The sequence below is a fragment of the Lissotriton helveticus genome, chromosome 7 (assembly GCF_964261635.1).
Source record: "Lissotriton helveticus chromosome 7, aLisHel1.1, whole genome shotgun sequence".
Classification (NCBI taxonomy): domain Eukaryota; kingdom Metazoa; phylum Chordata; class Amphibia; order Caudata; family Salamandridae; genus Lissotriton; species Lissotriton helveticus.
This window is the reverse complement of record NC_136068.1, coordinates 506,273,482-506,301,095: the sequence shown is the minus strand read 5'-3', so window position 1 is coordinate 506,301,095 and position 27,614 is coordinate 506,273,482. Positions and strand designations below refer to the sequence as shown.

At 46.6% G+C, this 27,614-nt stretch overlaps 1 protein-coding gene across 1 annotated transcript in view; it reads right to left on the bottom strand.

Annotated features, from left to right (window-relative positions):
* The window catches only part of LOC144768685 (uncharacterized), a 9,047,330-nt gene that overhangs the window by 5,981,239 nt on the left and 3,038,477 nt on the right, over positions 1-27,614 (bottom strand). The window lies entirely within an intron of this gene.

Here is a 27,614-nt window from a genome sequence, read left to right as displayed (position 1 = left end):
GCCAAACTGTGGCAGATTTTAAATGATATGGGCATTCCTCCGCTAATCTGTCTTCATGAGGGTAACTATGCTCAGGTTAGATGGGGCGCCCAAGGTCAGTTAACGAAGCGGATTTCTGTCGACAAGGGAGTGCGCCAGGGTTGCGTGATGGCTCCCACCCTGTTCTCCTTGTATGTGAACGGGGTGGTGAGTTTTCTACAGGAGGATCCAGCGGATGCGCCTATTTTAGTTGGTAACACTTTGTTGGTGTCCAGTTGGGCTTCAAAAATTGTTGTTCAGATATCAATCCTTTTGTGATGCACGGGGCTTAGATATTAATACCACAAAGACAAAGCTTATGGCTTTTAACCCCCCGAAATCTTTTAGGAACAACTTTACACTAAATGGTACCCCTCTGGAAAGAGTCAGGAATTTCGAATACCTAGGCATAAGACTCTCAGATAATATGCTCTGGAGGCCCCATATATCTAAAATGCTTCTGAACCATAAATGCGTGACCGGGGCAGTAAGGAGAGAACATCGCTCCTCGTATAGTAGGCCAGTTGCCCCTGTGCTCGCAGTTTATGAAGCAAAGGCAGTCAGCTCGGATATGTATGGAGCCGAGCTATGGGGGTTTGAAAATGTGGATGAAATAAGTAGGTCTGAGCACAAATTTCTGAGGGATTTGGTAATGCTTACCCCGCAACCCCTCTTTAACACCATTAATGTATGACATGGGTAGGCGCCCCTTTAGCGCAATTGCCAGGTTACGACCATTGCTTTTTTGGGCTCGCCTGCGGCGCACTGAAGAGATTACCAACTATGCTGCAGCTCTAATGGGGTAATGAATCTGGATGTAAACTATAAGGTCAAGTGGCTATCATATGTGAAGAAAGCTATGATGCAACTTGGCCTTAGAGACTCATGGGACAGCTACACTCCCTCTAGTAAAGTGGAACTCAAGAGATACTATTGGGATTGAATTGACAGGCAAGAACTATGTAAGCAAATGTTGGGCAGACTGACAGAGGAGTTCTTCCTGTTTAAACAAACTAGAAGCTTGGAGCGCTACCTAGATGTGATCCAGGTCCCACGAGATAGAACTCTATATATCCAGTTTAGATACAGCACGCTTCCTGTTAACACCCGAAAGAAAAAGTGGCGTACAGTCGAGAACATGACAGAGAGTTGCCCGTGCTGTGGAGCTCCGGTGGAGTGTGTTGCCCATGTCCTGTTTGCTTGCCCTGCTTTTAATAAATCTAGGAGGAAATGGTTAAAACCAATATGTAGTGACATGGGCACCAGCGATTACCGGTCTGCTATGCATATTTTAAAATCTGATTCCAGTGTCCTTTTTTCATGTGGAGTGGCAAAGTTTCTAGGCCAAGCCTGGCAAATCAGGATTAGAGCCCTACGAGGTGTGATTTTAATGTAGATATTTATGACTCATTACTTGCGACTAAAACCATATACCATCCTGGAATGCTTTACAACCTCTAAACACTGTTAACTATATAGATAGCGCTTGTACTTTACACATTGTTTACTGAGATGGATTACGCCCCTTTATGTATATAGTGTCCCAGACTTAAGCTTTTTATGAAATTTGTTTTATGTTTATAAATCAAATATGCTGCTATTAATTTTGTCACAATTTTTTTACGATCATCTGCACTGTACTGCAAGATTTTATCCCAAAATGTAGCAAATATTGTTCTATTGTATAGATGCAATTTGAAGCTTGCATGATACATGCTGTTGAATAAAGCTATTTGAACTGAACTGAACATAAAGGGATATATGTATCAAACTCCCCTGTTGCGGTTCTCAATTTGCGATTTTTCGCAAATCGCAAGTTGAGAATCGCAAAACGATATGTAAGTAAAAAATCGCAATAAAATACCGATTCCATAAAAATCGATATTTTCATTGCGACATTTTAAATAGCGATTCCTTATTCCAAAAAAATCTCAATTTTGAGAAATCCGCAAATTTGCGAATCGGAAACTCAGGTGCGGCTTGATGACATCACAACCAGGAAGTGTGACTACCCATGCTGAACCTGAGTTTCTGAAACACAGTGAGAGAGAAGGAGTGGAGGTGAGGGAACTCTGCAGTGCAACAGACAATGGCAGACACTGGAGAAATGGCCAGCCAGGACAAACAGCAGCAGGGGGAAACACAGAGGAAAAGAAAACAAACGTTTTCTGAAACTGAGCTGGAGGTCCTGATCCAGGAAATGGTGATAAGCCACAAGCACCTCTTTGGAAAAAAGTCCCTGCGGGTGCCTGAGACACGCAAGCGGAGGATTTGGGCTGATATCCAGCGCAAAGTAAATGCAGTTGGCGTCACCCACAGAAGCATGGAAGATCTAAGGACGCGCTGGTACAATATGCACCAGCGCTCCAAGGAGAAGGTGGCTGCCAGGTTGGAGCAGGCCAAGAAGACTGGTGCTGGGACCTCCAATGCCACTGACTCGACACCACTAGAGGAACTGGTTGAGGGGACCCTGCTTCCAGAGAGTGTAATGGGCGTGGCCGACCTGGACCGCTCCGACCCCACAGTACCAAGACAAGGTAAGAAGCATGCGATCACACCCCTGACACCCCCCAACTACCCCCACACACCTAGGAGCGACCCAGGGGCAGAACAAAACAAGCACACACAGCAATGCATTAAGGAAGATGTAGTCACATGCACATTACAGTGGTGCATTTACACCCAGCCAGTCCCTAACAGCATGTGCTCATCAGGAAAGGCAAAATACAGACAGACAGGACCCATGTAATTCCAAACAGTGAAATTTTATGCATGCCAAGTGCAAGTCAGGACAGAAAATTAATGTGTGTATTTACGTCCACAGCACCATCAGGAACACATGAAACAGTCAGTGGAGGAGAGGACGAATCCCCTAACCCAGAGGCAACAGGGCAAGAGGAGGAAACGGAGGAGGAGGACAGCCTAGTAATCCCTCCAAAACACTGCAGGCGGATTGCAGTGCCACCACTGCCCCCATTGGAGGATGAAGGCCAGGACACCGATGGTGATGTCCAACCAGTCCCAGCACAGCCAGAGCCACAACATCGTGCTCAAGCACGTGCTGATCCGATCCCACCAGTTCCATCCAGGCGCAGGGCACGTGCATCCACCAGTGCAGCAGCCCCAGGAGAGGTCACAGTCTTCGGCGGGCTGGGGGGGCATATGTTGGAAGTACAGCACCTGCAGGCGAAAAACATAAAATCACTACAGAGGCAAATCCGGGTTGGCATCATGGGCATGACGGGTGCCTTGGAGGCACTCTGTGCGGAACTAAAGGTAGACCATGCTGCGAGGCGCAGGGAGATGCAGCGCCTAGATCTCTACACCCGGGCGGTGAACCGCCTAGCCTCAGCAACAAATGTGCTGTCAAGGCGCAGCATCTGTATGCAGCGTGAGGTGGCACACATCAGCCAGGACGTGACAAGGGCCCTGGTACAGGTCACATCTGCTGTGGATGAGCTGGGCAGCTCGCACTACTGGCCCAGGAGTCCTCACTCCAACAGATGAGGGCGCACAATCTAGCAGGAGCAGCATCACCCCCCCCCGCATAGGCACCGTAGTGGGTGTAACAGTAGGGCTACTGGGACAGGTGAGGAGGGCACAGTGCACCCCTAGCCAGGGGTTCCGACCTGACAGCGCCGTATTTGAGGTGCACTAACTTGGACCAGGAGATGGTGCATCAACCCAGTTTACATGGACACTTGCTCCTGATTGTACAATTGCACTGTGATACTAACATGTGCTGGGCATTGGACGATACATTTTGTGGTACACAGGCTGGGTGCCTTCATTCATCCTGAAGTTAAGGAAATAAACACAGTCTCACAACTGATATTTTGCATTGTGTCATATTTTCTTACCTAGAAATAGTTGCGTGTGATCTCATCTCGCATCTGGCGCCCAGCAGCTGCACCAATTACACCGGCTGGCATGCATCTTGGTGCTGGCCCCTCCTCAACTGATGAATCCGATTCACTGAGCCTCACTGGTGTGCCTTTCCTCGTGGCGATGTTGTGCAGCATGGCACATGCTACCACTATCTTGCAACAGGTCTGGGGGCTGTATTGTAGTGCCCCTCCACTCTTGTGTAGACATCTGAATCTGCTCTTGAGTATCCTGAAGGTCAGCTCAATGGTACATCTGGTTGCTATGTGGGCACTGTTGTACCTCCGCTCCCCAGCGTTGGCAGGATTCAGGTAGGGAGTCAGTATAAAATCACGGACCGCGTACTCACTGTCACCTGTGGGGTGGGAGGAATATGGTTAGACACTGTCCTGCCAATGCTATCCTTTACTAGTGTGTCCTTTGTACAAATGCAATTACCTAGTAGGTATCCCTCACTAAACTCCCCACTTGGGAGTCGACGGTGTATCCCACTGTGGCAGAAGATGAAAGTGTTGTGCGTGCTACCTGGGTATTTAGCGACAATGTCGGTGATGATGTGCGTGGCATTACACACCACCTGTATGTTCAGGGAATGGTAGGATTTGCGATTCCTGAACACATACTCGTTCTGGGAGGGGGGGATATGGCGACATGAGTCCCATCTATGCATCCAATGACGTGGGGAAATTGACGTGGGGAAATTGTACAGCCTCTGTACCATGGCATCAAGGAATGCGTGGAAAAAGCGTGACAATGCACTCTGTGAGACCCCTCCTGCTGAGGCTATCATCCCCTGGAATCTACCTGATGCCAAGAGGTGCAGTGAGCACAGGACCTGGATGTGGGTGGGGATGGTGTGTGTCCTGCGTGTGGGGTGTTCAAGTATAGGTTTGAGCTCCTCAATTAAATCAAGGATGCTCTCTTCATCCAGCCTGTAGTTTGTATGGATCTCCTCCTCAGTCCGCTGGAACAGGGTTATGCGCGTACGAAAGATCCTTTCCTGGCGTCTCCTCCTCTGTGCAGCAGCTCTGAGTCGCAGCCGTCTGGCTATCACATACATCCCAGCCATTGTGGAAAAATGTGTTGCATTGTGGGCCTCCTTAAATAGTTTGCACCTGGTTACCACCTGCTCAGACGTGGTGGTAATTGCGATTCTCAAAATTGCGATTTTTTCATACATTTCATTGCGATTTCTTAAAATGCGAATTTTCAATTTGAGATTTTTGTAAGTTGAAAATCGCAGTTTAGGAATTCGCACTGAAAATTGCAGAATTATTGGTTCGCAGTATGAGAATTCGCTATTTTTGTGATTCCCTATTTTTGCGTTGTGAGAATATCTCATACATCGCGTTTTGCAAATTTTTTGTTGCAAACGCTGTTTTTTTGCGATTCGCAGCATTTGTGAGTAAAATTTCGATTCATACATATGGCCCAAAGTGAAGAAAGAAGGCATAATCCTAGCCTCCGAGTCCTTAATAGAATTGAAACTTTCTGTTACAATAGCTTGGAAATTTTTCATTTTACACGACTGGTGCGTTCTACACTGTCCCTCATCCTCATCCAACAACTGCGCAAGTCAGGAATTTGCATTAGAACTCTTAAATGAATTACCTCCTTCCTCACAGCTGCACACAGTAGGTCAGGCTATCCCCTTACCCCAGGGATCTTGTCTCTGCCCAATATTTTTCAACATCTACATGACCCCCTGGCTCACCAATCTCATTAGAACACAAAGTCTCAACATCATCTCTTACACCAACGATACACAGCTCATCCTTTCTCTGTCCAAGAAAGCCTGCAACATCCAGGCAAAAGTTCCTTGACAGTGTGTCAGAAGTTGCCATCTGGATGAAATTAAACTTCATGAAACCCAGCTAGGAGAAGAAGAGAATGGTACTTTTCAGAAGAGACACCACATTCTGGTCCTTGGCATGGTGGCCATTCAAACTGTGAGCAACACCCACCCTGACCAACCAAGGATGGAATCTAGGGATTATGATTGACAGCGATATATCTATGTCCAGCCAGGTTATCTCGATCATCTCCTCCTGTTTTCACACTACCAACATCCTCAGGAGAGTCTTTAGATGACTTGCTCCCAGCATTTGTCTAACCATTACCCAAGTCCCAATCATCAGCAAGCTAAACTCCAGGAAAGCACTCTAGGTAGGAATCTCCACCCATTTCAATAAGAGACTCCAGATCATCCAAAATGCAGCGCCTGACTCACACTCAACCTCCCACCCTGCACCCCCACATCCACTCACCCCAAAGACCTCCACTGGCTCTCCATCCATACGTGCACCCTTTTCAAACTACTCACACACACAAAGTACTACAAAAGCTAGGTCCCACTTACCTTAGCAACCACATCAACTTTCACACCACCCACCAGTAACCTTCATTTTGCTCGCTTCTGTACCTAACATCTGAAGAGTCACAGCTGGTGGCCGTCACTTCTTGTACCTGGGTCTTAAAGCCGGGAACTAATTTCCCTTTCATATTAGAGCCACCAGCTCAGCCATTAGAATTCTGGGAGAAACTGAAAACGTGGCTCTTCCAATAGGCCCCAGCTGGAGCTTCTACCCCTTCTTAAAAGCACCAGGATGCCCATCAGGGTGATAAACGCATACTACAAATGCACATACCATAACATTGGTTCTAGCTGGTATTTTACTTTTGGGGTTTTAGTGAAACTTGAGGGTATTATTAGATTTGCCTGTAATGTGTTTTTTTCTGCTGGGGAGAGCATGTTGTTGTGTAAAACTGTACGTCTGAATCACATATATAGTATATGCCAAAGCTTGTATGCCTATATTTTTGATTGGAAAACCTTTGTTAAAGGCAATAGACCGTTAGATAGTATTTTGGAAAGCCCTATTTAAAGCCTGTAGGAAAATATTTTGCTTCATGTACTCTTACAAAGTAACACCGTAGGTAAAGGTTTTGTGGTTGGTTAAGCCCTCTAACAAATACTTTGTGTAGATGTTTTGCACTTTCTCAGTTCTTGTTAGACCCCTTGGCAGGTGCTGTGTGTTATTCTTCAACCTGCAAAGTAACTGTATATATTTGCAATTGTGTGCATAGTATCTAGTTGTGTGTGCATTAAAGTAACTTTTCTTTTCTAGAGAAAAAACGTATTGGATAGAGATTGAGTCATTGAGTGTTACTGGTGTGTGTTGCGAGTTCGGAACTGCTAGCTGACAGTACCTCCCCAACTCAGTCTTTTTTTAATTTTTTAAATTTTTTTATTGTCCTTAACAAATACAATGAATAGAGCAGTACATCATCATGTTTGATGCGGCTATTTTCCGACACAACATACCAAGCGTTTTCACTGTACATTCAGAGTTATACATTTAAATACGGTCACACCCAGATACCTCTTAATTCAATTCCCAAACTCAGCCTTCCCTTTTGCCAACTCAGTCTTGAGCTGCTCTGCTCGTTACCCTGACAGTCAAGTGGAAAAGTGGAATTTGCTTTCAGTCTCATGGTACGCAGTACAGAGACCCAAGGACACCAGATGTAAAAGGCCTTCATTGATACAACTGATGGCCAGAAGTATTGTGAACCCCCGCCTTAGCAGCTTAAGTAGGGGTAACCACTACAAGTTTATTAGTTTTACATTGACCCATCAGCCTGCAGGGCTACAGACAAAAGTTCATGAAACATTCTATGGCGAAAAGCAGGCCAGGTCCAACAGGTGGAAGGATGAGTGTTTCTATTTCTATGTAAGCGACGTTCAGTAAATGAGAGGGAAAGAATGCGATGATGCAAACAAAGGATAAAAGGAGAGAGAAATAAAAAATAACGTGACAAAAGAAAGAATTGTGTTTTTTAGAAACCAGACATTAGGAAGTGGTAAAAAAAGAAAGGGTGAAAGCAATGAAAGCTGCAAGGAAGGAAATATGAAAGGAAGGATGGTTGAAAGGATGAAACAATGGATAGAAGGATGGCAGAAGGGATAAATAGGTTGAAGGAAGGGCAGAAGAGTGAAAAGATGGATAATATCTATGTGTTAAGATAATGCCATTGGGTGGAAGAATGGATGGAAAATTGGAAAGGTGAAAATATTCATTGGTGAAAGGAATGATGAATGTGAGCACAAATAGATGGAATTCAAATCTATGGTAGTAATAATGAAAGGAAAGTTGGATAGGCGAAAGGAAGATGGTTTGGTGGAAACGTGGTGGAACGGGTGGAAAGGTAATGGGAAGGATAGATAGTGAATTCTATGTCAGGACTGGAGGCCAGGATTAACCTTCTTTCTTCACTTTATTCCAAATAGCAGCAATTTAGATTAACAAAGACTACGTTTCCCATGAACCAACGGCATCCGCCATTATTATAGGCTGCCACCCAGCCACTATATTAGGCCTGCATTACCGACCTGGTGGGTGACCACCTTTTTCATCAACTGTCTCAAATCCTTTTCCTTGAACTCCTGAGGTTCCCTAAGATTATGGAGTCATATTATGACAAATATCAGGAGGAAGAAGATCCCCTCTCAGATAAGCCTTGGGGCGATGCCTTTTACAAAGCAGTGGACACATCCATCTATCGGGGGGTGGATCAGGCCATCACTCCTCTGGAGGACAGGCTTTTCCGCCAGATTGCCCAGGCATTCAACAAGCTGTCGTCTCAATTCACTGCAGTTCCCCCAGCCCCTGTGGACCCTGTCCCTCTTGGTTCTTCACCATCTAATCGCCCAGCTAATCAGGGGTGAACTTAGACGCCTTCTCCAGGCTCAAGTAGGCTTCTCTAGATAACCAGCCTGCCATTCCCGCAGGGAACATCCCTGCTTCTCCACCGGCTCTTCTGTCTACGGACCCGGGTGCGGCAGGTGATCCTGACTCTGACCAGGGCCCTTCTAGACCCTGGCTCCTGTCCCGCTCTTCCCAAACTTCCCAGAGCACGTCTAATATGCTTGATCCTAATGAAATCGTCCATCCATGCTCTTCAGAGTGGGTCCCGGCTGATAAGGTCAGGACAATTTTGGCCAGTCGCATCCGCAGGCCTCTGGAAAAGAAGGCCCGTAACTGTCTTCGGGCAGAGTGCTCCCTCCCTTCTCTTGAGGGCAAAGTAGCCCTGACCCCTGATATCAACCCCTGCATGGCCACCTTCCTTCAGAAATTTATCAGGGATCCCAAAAAAGGGATCGATAGGTCTTGGAGGGCATGCCAGGACAAGCTCCTGGATGCCCTTGGACCTATTACTAAGATCCTCGATATGGCGGAAGAAGCCAAGGAGTCCGGCTCCATCATTTCACCAGAGTCCCTGTCCCGATGGGCCCAAGGGGTGGTGATATTTTTGGGCAACACAAATTGCACCCTTTAAACAGAGCGACGCCGGTCCCTCCTTATTAAGATCAATCCAAACCATGGACACCTGGCTTCGGAGGCGGGCGCTGTCACGCCGTCACGCCGTTGGACAAGGCCCAGTCCTCAATCAGAAAGGTTTCCCCTCGTGTTTTTCGAGGGGTCGGCCGATGCAGCAGACGCTCGGCCGGTCGTCTACCCCATCAGAATAACCAGAGAGGCTCCAGACAATATCAGGACCAGTCCCGATTCGGGTACTTTTATCCCACAAGAGGACACTGCGGAAAAGGAAAAGGTTTCAGAGGAGAAGCTGCCACCTTAAGCCCTGGTGAGTGTTCTCCCTTCGGATCCGCACCAGATCTTGTTATCGAATCAGATGCAAGCAGGTTGGGCTGGGGTGTCAGGTGCGGGATCTCTCTACGGGAGGTTTGTGGTCACCCGACAAACAGAAGTTGCATATAAATTGTCTAGAGCTTCTGGCGTGGTCCTTTGCCGTCCGTTGCTGGACGAGAGACTCTGTGCAGTCTTGCGTTCTCCTGAAGATGGACAACATCTCAGCAGTCCGATATGTGAACCACCTGGGAGGCACCAGGTCGAAAGCTCTCTCGGACCTGGCGGCGAGTTTCTGGCAGTATTGCTTGGACAGCCAGATTTCGGTCACATCAGAGTATCTGCCTGGGCGCGACAACTTGGAAGCGGATTTTCACTTGCGCCACTTCGGAGACTCCAGTCTCTGGAGACACGACCCATAGATTTTTGCAATGCTGAACGATCAGTGGGAACCCTTTTCAGCGGATCTGTGTGCATCCAGACTGGATCATCAGGCTCCGCGGTTCTTCAGTTGGAGGCGGGACCCCCTAGCGGCGGCCCCATATGCTTTCCTCCAGGACTGGAGTCTCGAGCAGGGGTATGCATTTCCACCCTTCGCGATGATCACGAGGTCAGCGGCTCAAGTCCACAGGCAATCAGTGGATCTAGTCATGGTCACCCCACTTTGGAAGTCGCAAATTTGATTTCCAGTTCTCCTGGAACTTTCTTGGGATTTTCCAATCCTACTCCCCACATTCCGACTCTCCTCACAAGCCCCAACGGAGCTCCACATCCTCTGGTGTTGACAAATTTGCTGTATCTCATGGCGTGGTGGATTTCAGGGGTAGAGGGCAAACCCCAGGACTTTCGCGGGAGGCTGAGCCGTTCCTCTCCAAGGCTTGGGCGGACAGTACCGTCAAGAGGTATAGGTCCGAGTGGGGCAGTTGGTCCCGTTGGTGTATGCGAAGGGGTTTCGATCCCCTGGTCGCAGATGTAGTAAACGTTGTGAACTTTTTGGCACAACTAGCTTCAGGCGGGTTGGCCTACAGATCCATCAACACATTTCGGTCGGCCATTTCATCTGGCCATGTTCCGGTTAATGGAACACCTATGGGCAAACACCTCATGGTTTGCAGGTCACTGCGTGGCATTTGACTCTCATTGACTCCAGAGCTGCGCTACTCTGTGCTCTGGGATGTGAATCAGGTTCTCAACCTTTTTCTGTCCTGGCAGCCTAACAGGTTCCTCTCCAGGAAGGAGCTTTTAGCGAAGTTACCTATGCTCCTGTGCCTGATATCTTGCAGGGGAGTATCAGACGTTCGTGCCCAGGATATCACCAGTAGGATGTTTACTCCCAATGGGGTGACTTTCACTCTGCTCAGACGTACGAAATGCCATTCCAGGATAATTTCCTATCTGGAGTGTCCCGACTCTCCGAAACTTTGTGTAGTTATATGCCTCAAGGCGTACGATGACGGAAGAGTTCAGTTTCCCAGAAGAACGCCAACTCCTTATTGCGCTCCAGACACCTATTAAAGCGGTTTCCTCGCCGACCATCGCTAGATGGGTTCGCTGGGTGATGCAGGAGGCTGACATAAGTCTCCAGCACTTCGGGGCGCATTCCACTCAAGGAGCTATGGCCTCTAAAGCTTTCGGCTTGGGTGCCCGCTTGGAGGATATCCTCAATGTGGCTTATTGGACCACGGACTCCACCTTTAAGAGGAGGAGCCCAAGGTCCGAGGTACTTAACATGGCTCATTTGGTTGTGGGCAAGCTTTAAACAAGCATAATCCTCGCCTCCAGTCCTGACATAGAATGAAAAATGTCCTAGCTAACGTAACTGAAAGTTTCAATTCTATTAAGGACTCGGAGGCGAGGATTATCCCACCCTACACTCCAGGAGGAGAACCCTCCCCCTACTGCAGTAAGTACAACTTCAGTTTGGTTACATGTATCACTGTTACTGTGTAAAGGTTAACTGCTTCATGCTCTATTTGCAGGCCTTAGCAATTTGATTCCTTCGGTAATGTGTCCCTGTCGCTTGCAGGTTCTGATGCTCACAAGCAGGACGCCTGAAGAGAATGGATGGGATGTCTTCGCGCTCCAAAAGAGGAAGAGGGGACACTAGCAAAGGACTATGTTGGGCTAGGAAGCCCCTGATTGGACATTATTGCCCTAATCGGATTGGATGTTACTATGTGTTTGTTTTTTCTTGCTACCTTTCCCTTTGGTTCATGGGAAACATAGCCTCTGTTAATCTAAAGTGCTGCTATTTGGAATAAAGTGAAGAAAGAAGGCATAATCCTCGCCTCCGAGTCCTTAATAGAATTGAAACTTTCTGTTACGTTAGCTAGGAAATTTTTCATTCACTGGTGAAGGGAACTATTATTGAAGGGTTGGGCTAACTTGCTTCATTTACTCAGTGTCATTAGAGACTTAGGACCCAATTTATAATCTGGAGGCCAGGCTGTCTTCTGCTAGGGCGACGGAGTAAAATACTCCATCACCCTGATGGAGGTCCCACCGACCAAATGTATAAATATTTGGTCAGGCCAGTGGACATTTAATGTATTGACAGGAGCCATAGTCAAAGAGATTTCCATCAAGGCACTGTAACTTTGCTGTACGGCTCCGTCAAACATAATGACAAACTTAAAAACTTTTTATTTCCAAAAACAAAACCCAAAGTAGGATTTTCTTTTTGAAAATAAAAAAAAATAATGCACCCCTTGCCAGAGGGGTTGTCTTCCATGGTGAGGGAGGCATTTTGCAGTTTTCACTGCACTAACCGCCAGGGTTTTCCTGGCAGTGATGGACAGTGAAAACTGACCTGTGAGTCTGTCCATCTAAATTAGGTGGGTGGGCATACAGGTCAACCTCCAGTGGCGCTTACTCCGAAGGGCCATTGGAGGAAAGTAACCAAGTAGCCTCCACCATGATTACATCAAAGGTCCGCATGCATTTAAATTGGGCGAACAGACCGTTATCTTGGCCGTCAGGGTACTTCATCACCGTTGCAACAGAGTACTATTTCCACCAACATATAAATCGGCCCCTTAGCTCAAAGTGGGGGGGATTTTCTTTTTCTGGCTACTACCTTGTTGTTACCCAAGGAACCCCAAAATAAGCTTTCTCACACTGTGGATATTTAGTGGGACATTGTCCCTTCACACACGCACTGTTCAGGTTTTTGGCGGGCACGAACAGTTATGGCTCTCTGAGTCAGTTTGGAGTAATACCCTAGCCCCGCAGTGTAACAGAGTATGTTACTCTCATGTACTAAATGCAATACAACCAATCATGCAGCTCACTGGCATATGACTGAAAGACAGACCATATGGTGTTTGGCCTACTATTCAAGGACCCAAGACCTCATGATATGGAGGCAGGAGTGAAAGGCCTGATGATGCAAAGTAATGGGAGCCCAGACAAGTGCAGTTATTCATGCTGCATTATGGCTGCACCAAAAGCTGAGACCTGAAGCCTTCATCAAGTAAGCAGAGGTGAAGGATAACTATTTGAGAGTTGTTGTGTTGATATAACTGTCTGTGCCTGCCTGTCAGTTAGTAAATCAGTTTGCATGCATGTGTGTATGCACACATTTAAATGAATGATTGATGTCTGGTAGAAGATTGGGCCCCAGGCAAACGGTAGCTTTGGCGTAAGGTGTCTCTCAAAGCTTAGGTTTCATGGTAGGTCAGGTATGAGGTTGTCCTCTTTTACATATGCTGGCTAATCTAGCGGCTTGATTACATGTCAAGAGAATGCTTCCTCCTGCTACACAAATACGTCACTTTCCCTTCCCTACTCCCCACACCGCCTCCTGCATCCCCAACCCCATGCACCAGCCCTGAGTACATTTACTACCTGCTCAGAGCAGGTGGTAAATACATGTGATTAGGTGTTCTGTAGCTCTGGTATAAGGTAGCCATCTCAAGAATATTGTGGCATCTAGACATTATGCTGACCTTTCTTGGCATACTGTAAATATTGTGGAGCAAACGTCGATAGAGCCTTGTGAATGGATTTATGTTCCACAAACTAAGTGATAATTGTTAGCAGACTTTAGGTGTCTGTTTGGTGTGGCGAAAGCAGGAGAGAAAAATAGAGTGGACAAGAGGAGAAGAAAGGAGAATGAGACAGTAGGAGGATAAATCAAACATGAGTTTTCAGGTGGATACGCTATCTACAGGTGATTCCTCCCCTTTTAAAAATCCCTGGTGCCAGACTCGATACTTACACCTTTCCAATAGCTTTTTCACACCAGTACACGAGTCAGGCAATAAGGCAGCACCAGAAAGCAAAGTCATTGTGAAGTAACTAGAGTCATAATGCTCTGATGTCCGTTTCCCATCCATTTTTTTCTGTGCAAGGGCAATAAAGGCATCAGCTCTGCAGAGGTTTGGAGAACCACAACAATATGGAACCTTATTAACATCGCTTCAGGTGATACTTCAAGATGGTGAGGATACTATGACTGGTAAGGAATCTCCAGGTGGATAGGGTACCCATCAGAAAGATTGCTACCAAAGGAAAATATTTTTTTCTTCAAATGTATACTTCTCCGGCGACGCCTGATTGATTGCTACGGAAGCGAGAACACCCGGAAGTTCATTGACACCAAATAGCTGCCACAGAGAGAGAACATTGGCGCTCCATGCATAACAAGGCACACTTGGACACAGTATCAGAAGGAGAGCCCCTACGGTGAACTGATCGCATGCTTTGCACAACAACCGCCGGGGGAAAAACGAACACAAGAAAAAGCGCCATCATCACACTTTATTTACTGGATTAAGCGGTTGTCTTTCAAGTGTTAAACGCTCCGGAAGACTCACAAGATAACAGACCAGACAAAGGGGACAACCATAAGCACTACGCAGTGAGTGATCTGCGCCAACGCCACAGCCAAAATCAATATGGCTGGCAGGGGCCCACGGACCCAACACACGCATGCAAAGCTGGACAAGTTTGCTTATGATCAAAATAATCCGCCGCTCCAGGAAGGGCGCAACTCCTCGGGGGAAAAAACGACAAACGGAGAGGGGGACAAAAAAGTAACGCTGGAAGATATCATGGCAGCCCTATCTAGTGTCCAAACAACAGTAGGGACGATTTATACAGATATCTCGTTATTGAGAGCGGACTTTCACAAAATGGCGGACAGAGTAACTGAAGTGGAGAAAACCACTAAAACTCTAGTGACGGATACAACGACAATGCAGAAGGCGCTGTCCCGACTTGAGATGGAGAACCAAATCCTGGCAGAAAAGCTCGACGATCAGGAAGGGCGCTCACGACGGAATAACGTGCACATTTTAGGTATTCCAGAAAGTGAGGGCTCGCAAGCAATGGACCTATATGTTGAAGAACTGGTGAAAACACAATTGCAGCCCAAAGGACTATCAAGTTTCTTTTCAGTGGAGAGAGCCCATCGAGTGCCGGGCGGAAAACCCGAACCTGGGGCACCCCCCAGACCGGTGCTCGCCAGACTGTTCAATTTCCGCGATAGAGACGCCATTTTACAAACTGCAAGAGTATCCCCGCCTATCCGAGTACAGAAGTCGACAATCTCCTTCTTCCCGGATTATACAGCGGCAGTCTCCCGACGCAGGCGGAATTTCCTGGAAGTCAAAAAGGCGCTGCGAGAACAAGAAATATCCGTGATATATCCGGCTAGGCGCAGGATAGTAGCGGAGGGGAAAACATCGTTTTTCGAAAAACCGGAGGAGGCCTATGACTGGCTAGAGGGATGGTGGTGAGCTGGCAGACTGCGTCGTTGGAACAAGAACCATCATCGCCGCGAGGAAGACGACGACACAGGCAATCGGACTGAAAGGCGCCTGGACTCAGAGAGATCACCGCGATCGGACACAGAAACTCTCGGCCAAGAATGAAAATGTGAAATTTACACACCCAGAATGAACATGGAGTGCTTGTACAGACCTGTTCTTGCCGGCTTAGGTACCAGACTGAAGCAGGCCATGGACCGGAAGGAGGGTTCATGTCGTTCATGGACTCCTTACCCCATCAAGCAAGTACTTTGGTTGGGGTTGAGGGAATAAAGCACTCTGCTGAGTTGGGGTGATGGGCGGTTTTATGTCCGTTAAGCAGGGAGGCAGGGTGGGTAGGAGGGATGGGAGGGAGGGAAGTTGGGATCCTGTTTCCTAAAGTATTAATTCCAAGTTTCTAGATTGCAACTGCGCATGAGATCCTCAAATGTACATATTAGTCAAAAAGCAATTTCCACTAATTGTAAAAGAAATTAAATCAGAAGAAGCGGGAAGATTCGCTGCTATACACACGCAATGGGAAGGGAAACACCTAAATATTGTCTCAGTTTACATACCCCCAGCACTGCAGACAGTGGCCCTCCCAGCTTTGAGTACTTTTTTGCTTGGACTCCCGGTGGGGGAGCTGGTCATTGGCGGAGACTTTAACTCGGTGGTTGACAATTCCATGGATAGACACCCTCAGAGGCCGAGCATACAGGGGGAATCCCGCGTAGGGAGTTTCTTTGCAGTGATGGGGCTGATCGACATCTGGAGGAAATACCACCCTACCGAACAACAATACACATATTACTCCAGTGTACACAATAGCCTCACCAGAATAGACTACTTCGTGGGATCTATGGGTAGTCTGGCTGATATTAACAAAATAGAAATTAGGCCTCGAGGCATTTCTGATCACTCCCCGATGCTGCTCAGTTACACACACCATCAACATATAAAACGCCGGACATACCCGATACATCCTGGTTACCTCAAAATCTCTGGGATTAAAAAAGCGCTTAAAAAGGCGACAAAACACTACTTTCAAGAAAACGAGGGATCAGTGACCTCCTCTGTCACAGTGTGGGAGGCATATAAGACAGTCCTCCGGGGACAGGCCATATCCTCCATAACGAATACCAACAGGGAAAAACAGAGGGAACTACAAACTCTGGAGAGGGGGTTACTGATGGCGGAGGCACGACATACCACTGACCCTACCCCTGACACATCCAACGCTTTGCATCTAGCACAGAGACGCCACAAGGAGCATTTGACGGAACTGACCAGGCAGCAAATAGCAAATACACGACACAAAATATATGATATTGGCGATAAGGCAGGAAAGCTGCTTGCATGGTTAGATAAAAGAGATAGAGAGGACAGATGGATAGCGCAGATAAACACAGCTGATGGCCTCAGCACAACAGACCCTCACGCCATAGTTAATTGATGGCACATCACTTTCGCAATATATACTCTTCGAACTCAGTGATTTCGGAGGAAGAGGCTATGACCTATGTAAGGGATTTGGCCATGCCGAAATTGACTGCAGAGGAGGCACAGGCCCTGGAGAAAGTCTTCTCAGTTGAAGAGGTGCACAGAGCCATAAGGACATTACAATCAGGCAAAGCGGCAGGCCCAAATGGCATACCAATTGAACTTTATAAAAACATGACAGACAAGATGGCCGCTGAGGGTTGCAGCGAGTGAGTCGCACTCCTCTCTTCCCCACTGCCAAGCACTGTCTCAATGGGAAAAGGATAATTAACCTAGCTGGCCGGTCTACTTTATGCCTTTGTCCTATAGCATTGCGATATTCCCCCCTTGGGTGCAAAGGGGAAAAGTTGTAGTCCGCACCGTCCTGCGCTTGAAAAAGCGGATTTCAGAGGCTGCCAGTCTGATATTAAAACTCTGGCCCAGGATGCCTCCTCGCCCGCAGCGCGGACTCGAGGCCAAGGACGGCAAGAAACCGGCAGACATGGACACTAGTAAGGGCCAGACGGCAAAGGAAAAGGAGAAAATCAAAGCGGCACTGAAAGCTGCTGGATCTGGCTCCGGCATTTCTACTGTACCAAAAGCCGCTTTGAGCCTAAAAAAAGCGGTAACGAAGAGAAACAGAGCAGATAGCACCCCATCCGCCAGTGATGCAGGGCTCGGTGCCAAACCTAAAACTAAGGAAAACGCGCTTCGACAGCCCACAGTCTCTGAAAGCTTCGCAAACACCCCATCCGGCATTTCAGCAAGCAACAAACCCGCCGCGATCAAACCTGGCATCTCTGCGGATCTTAACGCATGCGGGGAGTCAGGAGCAGGAGCGGTGGCAGAGGCTGTACCTTACACCGGGGGAGCCGGCGTCTTCAGGTCAGATCCATGTCTCGTGGCCGGCGCTGGGGTTGCTAGGCAACCAGTAAGACCTGCTGGGATAGCAGGAAAGCCGGTAGCTGCAGTCATGCTGGGAGAGACCAGAGGCGGAGGCGCGGAGCTGTCGGCTGCCGAGGGTGAGTCAAACGGACCTGTCGGGGCCGAGGCCGGGAATATGCGGGACATAGAGGCGCAGACACAGGCACAGGCAATGGCAGCGGGGCAAACGGCAAAATTGGTAAAAACGGCGAAAATGTGCACAAGCATAAATAAAGGAGTAGATAAGGAATTATTGGCTGTAATTGACAATCGAGCAATGAATACTCAGCTCCCAGATGATTTACTGGCTGGGATTCAAGGTCCCTCTGCACTGGTATCAAGGCACGTGGGGTTGGGGGCAGAGACACCGGGGCAGAAGTTGGAGGCAGAAATGGAGGCCGCTGCTACTGCCGCTGCGGGAGTCTCGCTGGTTAGCCCCCGTACTTGGGCAGAAACCATGGATTTAGACACAGATGGGGGGATCAAATCAGGAGGTGAATCAGGAGGCGAATCCTCTACCTCAGTGAAAATCGGCCTTACTAATGGCTCAGCTTCTGTGGAGAGATTTTACTCTGTCGACGAAGATGCACAGTCACAGTCGTCTATGGGCCTAAGCTCAGATGTATCCACAGGTATTGACTCGGTCAGTAGTTCCCCAGCTAGGAAAACTTCACAGAGGAAACGCCTATCTAAAAGGAAACCTTCCACTGCAAGCAATTCCACTGACCCTACCAAAAAGTTAGCTTGGGACTACTCCACCACCACCTTTTCGTTTCTGGAGCAGGACAGTCCAGCAACAGTAATTGGGGAATATGGCTCTGCTCAACCCTCTCAGCCTCCAGTCACGCTCGATCTTCTCTTTAACACCCTGAAACTAATGCAAACCGAGGCTAGAGGAGAGAGCAGGAGGGCGAGACAGGAGTCAAGGAAGATACAGAATAAGCTTAGAACCATAAGCAAAAGACAAGAGGAGACGGCAGAGAGAGTCGTACATGTCGAGGAAAGGACCAGTAAAGTCGAAGATGACTTGAGAGATTTGAGGCTATACAAGGAAGAGCATCAAAAGGTGGCTGAGGACTTCAACTGGAAGCTGGAGGACTTTGAGAACAGGCAGCGTCGTAACAATATCAGACTGCTTGGCGTGGAGGAAGGTCTCGAAGGGGAGGACCCCAGGCTGTTTGTGGTGAATTTGTTAAAGGGGGCTTTTCCGGAGCTATCTAGTTGGCAGTGGGAAACTGAAATTCAAAGAGCCCACCGTTTCCCCTTGTTTCTTAAAAGGGGTCAGTCTCAGGCTGGTGCACCGGGAGGGCGTCCTAGGGCTCTGTTGATCTTTGTAGGGAATTTCCTCCTTAGGCAGCTGATCTTGGACAAAGCGAAGCCAGAGTCAAGACGCACCTATAACAATGTCACGTTCTTTGCAAGACCAGATTTTTGTCATGCCACAGTTGAGCGTAGATGGAGGTTGAGACAACTGATACCACATATTCAGGCTCTGGGCTCGGAGGCATATCTGCTATACCCGGCAAAATTGAAAATCGTGACCAAGGGCCAGTTTAAATTTTTCTTCTCAGAGATTAAGGCAAAGGCGTACATGCTGGAAGTATTGGGTTATAAGGAGAAAAGATAATGGATTTACAGTTTGCTATGTTTGTTAAGTTGGCTGGCTGGCGGTGGGGAGGAGTAGCGGCTGCTGCTTCCCTGGCGTCCACATATAGGTCATTCCTGACCTATTTGCCTGTAGGGGGGGAGGGGGGAGGGGCAGTCTGGGGGGGTTCAGGGTAGTGGGAGGGAGGACGAGGGGGAAGAGGGGGGGAAATAAATGGCACACATTATACACAGCATATAATTCGAGGCAGTTACAGGTTTTGCACAAATGGGGAAAAAAGGAAGTGGTGGTTTTGGTTAAGAGATGGGATTGGAACCTGGTGCTACTTTTTGATGTTTTCTGATGACTTGTCGAATTCTGTCATTTAATGTCTGTGGCCTTAATGATCTTCAAAAAAGGCTGCGTGTTTCAGCATTTTGTAAATCAATGACTCCTGATTTGATATGTCTACAAGAAACTCATGTGGAGGGAGGAAAGGGATTTCTGCTAGTACAGGCTGGTTTTAAAGTTCTAGCATATACTAAGCAAGCCTCCAAAACCCGTGGAGTAGCGATCCTGGGGAGAGGAGCAGACTGTACAGTATTTAGGAGTAAAGAGGATACCTGGGGTAGGTGGGTAATTATAGAAATAGGTTTTAGAGGTGCTAGGTTCACACTAGTTTCAGTCTATGGCTCAACATGTGATGACCCAGATATATTTCAATTTCTGGATCAGGAGCTCTCAACCTGGGCAGAGCCAATAGTCTGCTGCGGAGATTTTAATATCAGTCGACCAGCAAATATTGAGCTACAACTGAATCATTCCTATGCGGGGAGGAAGAAAAGGGTGCATAGGGCGATAGTAGACATGGCACGGCATAATGCTCTTTCAGATGTATGGGCTAATTTACTCCCACAGACAGACGGCGACACATTCTTTTCAGCTCCTCACAATATAACAGTAAGGTTGGATTATTTTTTAATTTCCAATGTATTAATATCTAACACGCAGATTAAGAAGTTACCCCGTTTGGTTTCGGACCATAACCCGCTATTACTGTCATTAAGCTTAAACGGGCTAGGTAGGAAACCATATAGATGGACATTTGAGCGAGCTTTGCTACTTGATGAAGATTATTGTACTCATATGGAAAAATGGATTAGTGAATTCTGGCTCAATAATCTGGGGAGCACTAGTAGTGCCTATATTTGGGATGCTTTTAAAGCGGGTGTCAGGGGAGAGACAATTAGCTTTTCAACACATAGACGGAAAAAAGAAAGAGAGATGTTCAATCAGCAAGTTAACTCCCTTCTGGATGCCGAGGCTGAGTTAAGTAGGTTAATCACGACGGGGCTCCCACTGGATCAACAATTGCTGGTGATCATGGTTTTAAAGGCGGAGATAGCAGAAAGAATTACTAACAAGATTGTAGCTAGCTACTTAATAAAGAAGGAGCAGGCCTGTGAGCTTAGCGAGCGGGTTGGCCACATTCTTGCTGTCAGATCCAGACAAAGAGCTAACGCAGGGGACATTAAAAATATAGTTGATGATTCAGGCAATCTGATCTCTGACTCTGTCGGAATAAGGAATGTATTTTGTAAGTTTTACACTGGACTATATGACAGAGAGACTGAGGTTGATACTCATAAAATCAGGGAATATCTAGGAGATACTCAGCTTGGGAAATTAGGACCGGAGGAAAATAGCATACTCGAAGCCCCTATAACGCTAGAAGAAATGTCTCTAGCTTTATCAGATCTCCCATCCTCCAAGGCTGCAGGACCCGATCTGTTACCGATCGAATTTTATAAAACCTTTATAGCAGTTTTTAGAGTAGAGCTACTGGATACATTCATACAAGCCCAGAGAGATATCTCAATTCCAAAATCATGGGGCGAGACTGAAATTATAGTTATCTTGAAAAAAGGTAAACCCGCCACAAACCCGGGGTCATATAGACCGATAGCCTTAATGAATACTGATGTAAAGCTCTATTCAAAAATTCTGGCCACAAGGCTGTCAGCTGTTATTGAAAAATTAGTTACCCCAGTCCAACATGGATTTATCCCGGGGAAAGGGACTACAGAGCATGTCAGGACCGTGATTACCTGTTTCGATGCCACGGAGGTTTCTGGCGCCCCTCTCTCGGCTTTATTTTTAGATGTCGAGAAGGCTTTCGATAGGGTTGACTGGGAATATCTGTGGGTGCTAATGAGAACTATGGGGTTTGGCGACAATTTTGTTAAAGCAATTCAGGTGCTTTATAGGGATCCAATAGCTAGAATTAAAATCAATCAGGAATTAACAACGGCAGTGCAGATTAAGAGAGGAACAAGGCAAGGCTGCCCTAGCTCTCCTCTCTTGTTTGCACTGTATATGGATCCGTACCTACGCAACCTTGACTCTAATCCCCGTATCCCCCCCATGTGTGCAAACGAGATAGTAATTAAAGTATTGGCATACGCTGACGATGTCGCGATAATTACTCCCGATCCTGAATTGGCAATAGGCGAAATAGAACAAGAAGCCCTAAATTTTGGCAATATTTCTGGCTACAAGCTTAATAGTGCCAAAACACAGATTATTAAAAATACAGCAGCCCAGTGTGCTGATCCACGTGTGGTCCCTGCAGCAATCTACCTTGGGGTTGAAATTTCGTCTAACCTAGGAACAATAGTTGAACAGAACATCTCCCCCTTATTAAAGAAAGTTAGTTCAGACTTGTTAAGGATAAATAATCTTAGGCTTACGTTAGTGGGCCGCACTAATATTATTAAAATGCTCATACTTCCTAAATTTCTTTATTTTTTTCGTACAATTCCTCTTTTTTTCGAGTCTACTTGGTTTAACAAGTTAGAGTCGATTCTTAACAGATTTATTTGGTCGCACGGGAAGACAAGACGGGCATATAAGTTTATGACTCTGCCAAGGGACAGGGGAGGCTGGGGGGTTCCTGATTTTAGGTATTACTATTGGGCAACGGTATTACAATATATTCAAGGATTAATTGGAGCAATTGAAGGGGACTTGAAAGTTAAAGCTGCATCAACTATGATTTATGCAATTGTTCTGGGTACAGATTCCGCAAATGCTTTTTTAAATTGTATAGATTCATCGTACTACAAACGTACACGATTCAAGACTGTGGCCGCAGCCTATAATGTATGGTCTGCAGTTGCAAAAAATTTCGGATTGGGGAGATTCAATAGGTATACTAGTTTGTACATGAATAAGTCTTTACCACCTTTAATTTTTTCGGATACTATTATGGCAGATTGGAACAGCAAAGGCATTAAAAATATAGGAGATATGCTAAACTCAGATGGTAACATACTTCAATTCTCAGATCTGATGGCTAAATTTAATATAGCAAGATACAGCTTCTTCAAATATTTGCAGACTAGGAGTTTCCTCTCAAAGAAAAAAGGTGGGGCAGGTGGATTTAACACAATCAACATTATGGAAGCAATAGCGCAAAGTGGGGCCTGCTCCATTAGGTATTTCTATGCCCAGTTGGTTGAGACAAAGAAGGACGATACTGATAGATTTGGCAATAAATGGGTGGGGAAATTAGGGACTTCGAGCGAGTCTTTCTTGAAGTCTCTGGAGTTAGGAGGGTCAGTATTTTATTCTGCCCCATTACAATCGCAACACTACAAAACGCTGTATCAACTCTATCATACTCCCGATCGCATAGCACAATGGGGTGCAACTACAGGGACTTGTTGTTGGCGATGTAATGCTATGGCCGCAGATAGTATACATATTTTTGCGACATGTCCCAAATTAAGGCCCCTACTAAAGGGTATTGAGACTTTTATGGCTCACACACTTGCCTTAAACGTGACTCTAACGCCTACAGTAATTATGTTGGGAGTTCGGGACTGCGAAGGTGAACATAGCGAATTTATATTTGTAGCAATGGCAGTTCTCAGGTTGTTGATTGCGAGAGTCTGGCTGGACCCTTTACCCCCGGGAAAACAACAGTGGATTGCCTTACTATTAGGGACTTTTAACCTCGAAAAAGGTATATTTGGGAAAAAAGGTAAAAGGATTAAGAGATGGGGAAGGAAAATTTGGGAACCAGTACATAGATGGAAGGAAAGGTTAAATGCAAATGTAGCTTGATGTATTACTAAGTTGTTCAATGGTCATTTTTCACCCTTTTTTCTTCTTTAGGTCCCGAAGATTATGCTTAGTATTATATTGATTTTTCTTGATAGTAATTCTGATTTATTATATGCATTAATTGTTTTCAGTATTTTGTATTCTGTGTTATGTGTGTGTCAGACAAAAACCCCAATAAAATTTAAAAAAAAAAATAAATAAATAAAAACATGACAGACACACTAGCACCACATATGCTGCACATGTTTGCGGAAAGCCCCCTTGACCAGCGAACGGCCACCATAATTGCCATCCTTAAACCAGGCAAACCAGCAGACTAATGCGCCTCTCATAGACCCATCTCCCTCATAAATGCTGAGGCCAAAATTCTTGCCAAGTTACTAGCGATAAGGCTAACACCACATCTAACTAAACTTATCCACCAGGACCAGTCGGGCTTTATGCCGGGTAGGAGCACAGCGCTCAATTTGAGACGTTTATATGGCACTCTAGCTCAAGCGGATCACGTACAAGAACCGGCGGTAATACTCTCACTAGACGCCCACATGGCATTTGATATGGTCCACTGGCCCTTCTTATTCGCGGTGATGAGACATCTAGGCTTTGGCCCTAAATTCTGTGCCTGGGTCCGTTTACTCTACACAAAACCCATGGCACATGTCGCAGTCAATGGTCATATCTCCGAAAATTTCCCACTGGGAAGAGGCACACGTCAAGGCTGCCCACTGTCGCCGCTGTTGTTTGCGTTAGTATTGGAGCCCTTGGCAGTCTGGATAAGGTGGGAACCAACGAAAGGTGGGTTCAGGTGGACAGATACCTGGGAAGATAAGATCTCCCTCTACGCGGATGACATACTGCTGTACCTCACAGCACCTAGGCGTTCCATAATCAGCCTATTGGAAATATGCACGGCCTATGGGCGGGCCTCAGGGTACACCCTAAACTGGTCCAAATCCATCATGTATGTGCTCCATGGTCCTCCTCCACGTCTTCCAGACAACTGACCACTGAAAACAGCAGAGGGCATGTTCAAATACTTGGGGGTTCACATTACAGCTGATGTTGAAGACTTCTACAATAGGAATTTGAAACCACCGCTGGAACGCTTAAAACAAGATATTCGACATTGGGACACTTTACCGCTCACCCTACTGTGGAAAGCGGCACTATAAATGATGGCGCTGCCCCGTTTCCTATATATATTGGAAAACACATCCTACCCAGTAAAACCCGCATACTTTAAAGCAATCGCGGCACAGGTAACCAATCTATTATGGGGAAGCAAACCACCGCGCATAGCGCAAGCAGACCTGGTGCGCAGTTGGTATGATGGTGGAATAGCGCTCCCTGATGTGCAACTTTATTACTGGGCAGCACAATTTAAAGTTATTAATCAATGGGTACATCTTCCACAGGCAGAACCAGCACTAAAGGCGGACAGACACCAGTTAGGTGCGGTTGAGATGCTGGCTCCCCTCTACGATAAGAAATTTTCTTTGCAGAAATCAGGACCGCTACATCACACACCGGGGATATGGCACACAGCTCAAGCGCGACTGGGATGGCAGGGGGTACTCACACAACTCACTTAACTCTGAGACACAAAACGGCTAGGAAGACTTAGATACAGTAAAGGCTTTGATCGATGGGATGATATTGGAATCTCCACGATTGGAGACTTATGGCAAAAAGGAGGAGTATTACCCGTTGATCACTTACGACAGTAATACGACCTAGCCCCATCTGAAATATTTAGATATAACCAAATCAGACATGCCCTAATGACAGCACTTCCACACGACACAGACCTCCCTGAATCCTCCCCCCTTGAGGACCGACTGTTAACAGACTACATGGCGAGAAAGGCGACCTCTCTCACATATCGGAAACTAGTAAACAACCTACCTGATCTGATGGGAACACTGCGGGACAGATGGTCCACTGATGTGGTTGAGAGTGATGACACTGAATGGCAAGAGGCACTGGCATCTCCGAAGGAGATAGGCATTCCTTCACATCTTAGGCTGGTGCAATTACGCATCCTACATCGCTCGTACTACACAAGACACACCCTACACAAAATGGGGCGAATAACACAACCCTATTGTCTGAGAGGGTGTGGGGAGATTGGAACCTTTTTCCACACCATATGGGACTGTCCCAAAATAGCCGAATACTGGGCCCGGGTGATGAGGACGATGTCACAGTCAGAAGGGGTTACACTACTACCAGAACCCAGGCGCTGTCTGCTAAATGTCTGGGAGCCAAACGACCTCACACGCGCAGGGCAGAGCTGGGCTACAATGGGAATGATGATAGCCAAACGCAACATCGCAGAGAAATGGGGCAGTGCAGAACAGCCCACTTTAACAGTATGGTGTAGAGACATGGATACTGCCATGATAGCAGAAAGCGCGGTAATAAGTAACAGGGGATGCCCCAAAAAATGGTCCAAAATATGGGGTGCATGGAACAAGTATAGAGGGAACATCTGTGAACCACCTCCGGACCAAAATGACAGCAGTGACGATTCTGAGGAATGAGTAAAGACTCAAAGCTCACTCAACGAAGTCCCATCCAGATGGCGATACAAATGTGTACCTGTGGTTTTGGCATACTTTAATGTGTATATGATACTATGATACGATACCTGATTATGTGGTTGGTGCTGAAATATGTGTATTACTTTACCTCTGAAACCCGAATAAAATATATATTTTTTAAATGTATACTTCTACCCGCAGATTCTTCGCCTTCTAAATAGATTACTGAGTAGTAAATTACACAAGCAGAACTTGAAGGGATGGTCAGACACGGAAGTCATGGTGGACAGAACAAGCGAAATGGCTAACCAGCTGTAACTTCAAATTAGAGTGGTAGTGCAAAATTATGAAGAGGCAGCAATGTTGCTGCCCTGCCGGTCTCAGCGACATGAATTCCCTTCGCAATACTCAGGTGGAAGATTAGCCCTGGTGAAATGCGGCCTGATGCCCTCAGGTGTTGCTTTTCATGCTAGAGCATAACACATTTTAATACATAGGATGAGCCACCTCAAAAGACTCTCTTTTTAACACCTTTTCCCTTTCTGTTAACTACATACCAAGCATAGATCTGGTCAGTGACCCTGAAATCATTTGTGTGGTCAAAATAAACACTAACTACAATTGTGAGATCCAGCCTGTGTAACTTCTCCTCCTCCTTGAAGGAATGGGGAGAGATGGAAAAGAAAAAAGGGTAGTGTACTGACCAAGATGAAATGGCATCACTATCTTGAGAAGAAAGCAGCTCTGGTTTAAACAACCAACTTATCAGTCAAGTAAAAGCCTGTTGGAGTTTACAGCCTCTGCCTTGCCCATGGCCCATATTCTGCCAAAGCATCAGGTTTTGTGGTTGCTTCTGGTGGGTGCTGTGGCTGATGTTGGTGAGAAACGGCATCCACATTCAAAACCTAAAAGTGTCCAAAACTAATAGTAATGATGTTGGGGATTTTAGGATTAAAGAGGGGGCTGTCGTGCTCCTGTTCTCAAAATGTTCTATGGCTGAAAGAAACCTCTAGACTCTCGGGTGACAGATGTATGGATAAGAAACCTGTGTCACCTGGTGCAGGTTAATTGAGTCTATCTATTGTCCAACTCAATGCTGGTTAGGAAGAGGGCCTATACCAAGCCGCAAAAACGTAATTCAGCAGGGCAACATTAAAAGGTCTAAGATACGTCGGATAGCTGAGCAAAAGGGTGGAGTACCTCTGTCAATATATTTGCTTTCGTTCCCACTGAGGGAAGTGCAAGTTCCAAGTCCTCAGCCTTCTTCTTGCCTACAGTGTGCTAGAGAGCACTTCTGGAGGAGAGTGTCATGAATTATTTAACATCCCGAATTCATGGGATGGGTCAATGCCACAATCTTTCCCAAGGTCCTGGAATTCGATTAGAAGTAGGTGGCAGATATTGAGATATCTCACCCAGCTCATCAGTTCTTGACACATCCAGTAGGTCGGAATCACTGCAAAACAGTACATGTATCATCTACCAGTGGTACAACCCATTTGCCTGCTTCTCTCTATTCTGATGCTACTCCATGAGGCATTGTGCCTCCCTCCAGAATTTGTTAGGCATCCTTGTGGGCTCAGGAGGGGGAGGTTTTGCCTTGGGAAGCTCTTTCTTCAGGCTCATCATCGCAGGTGCTGAAGCCATT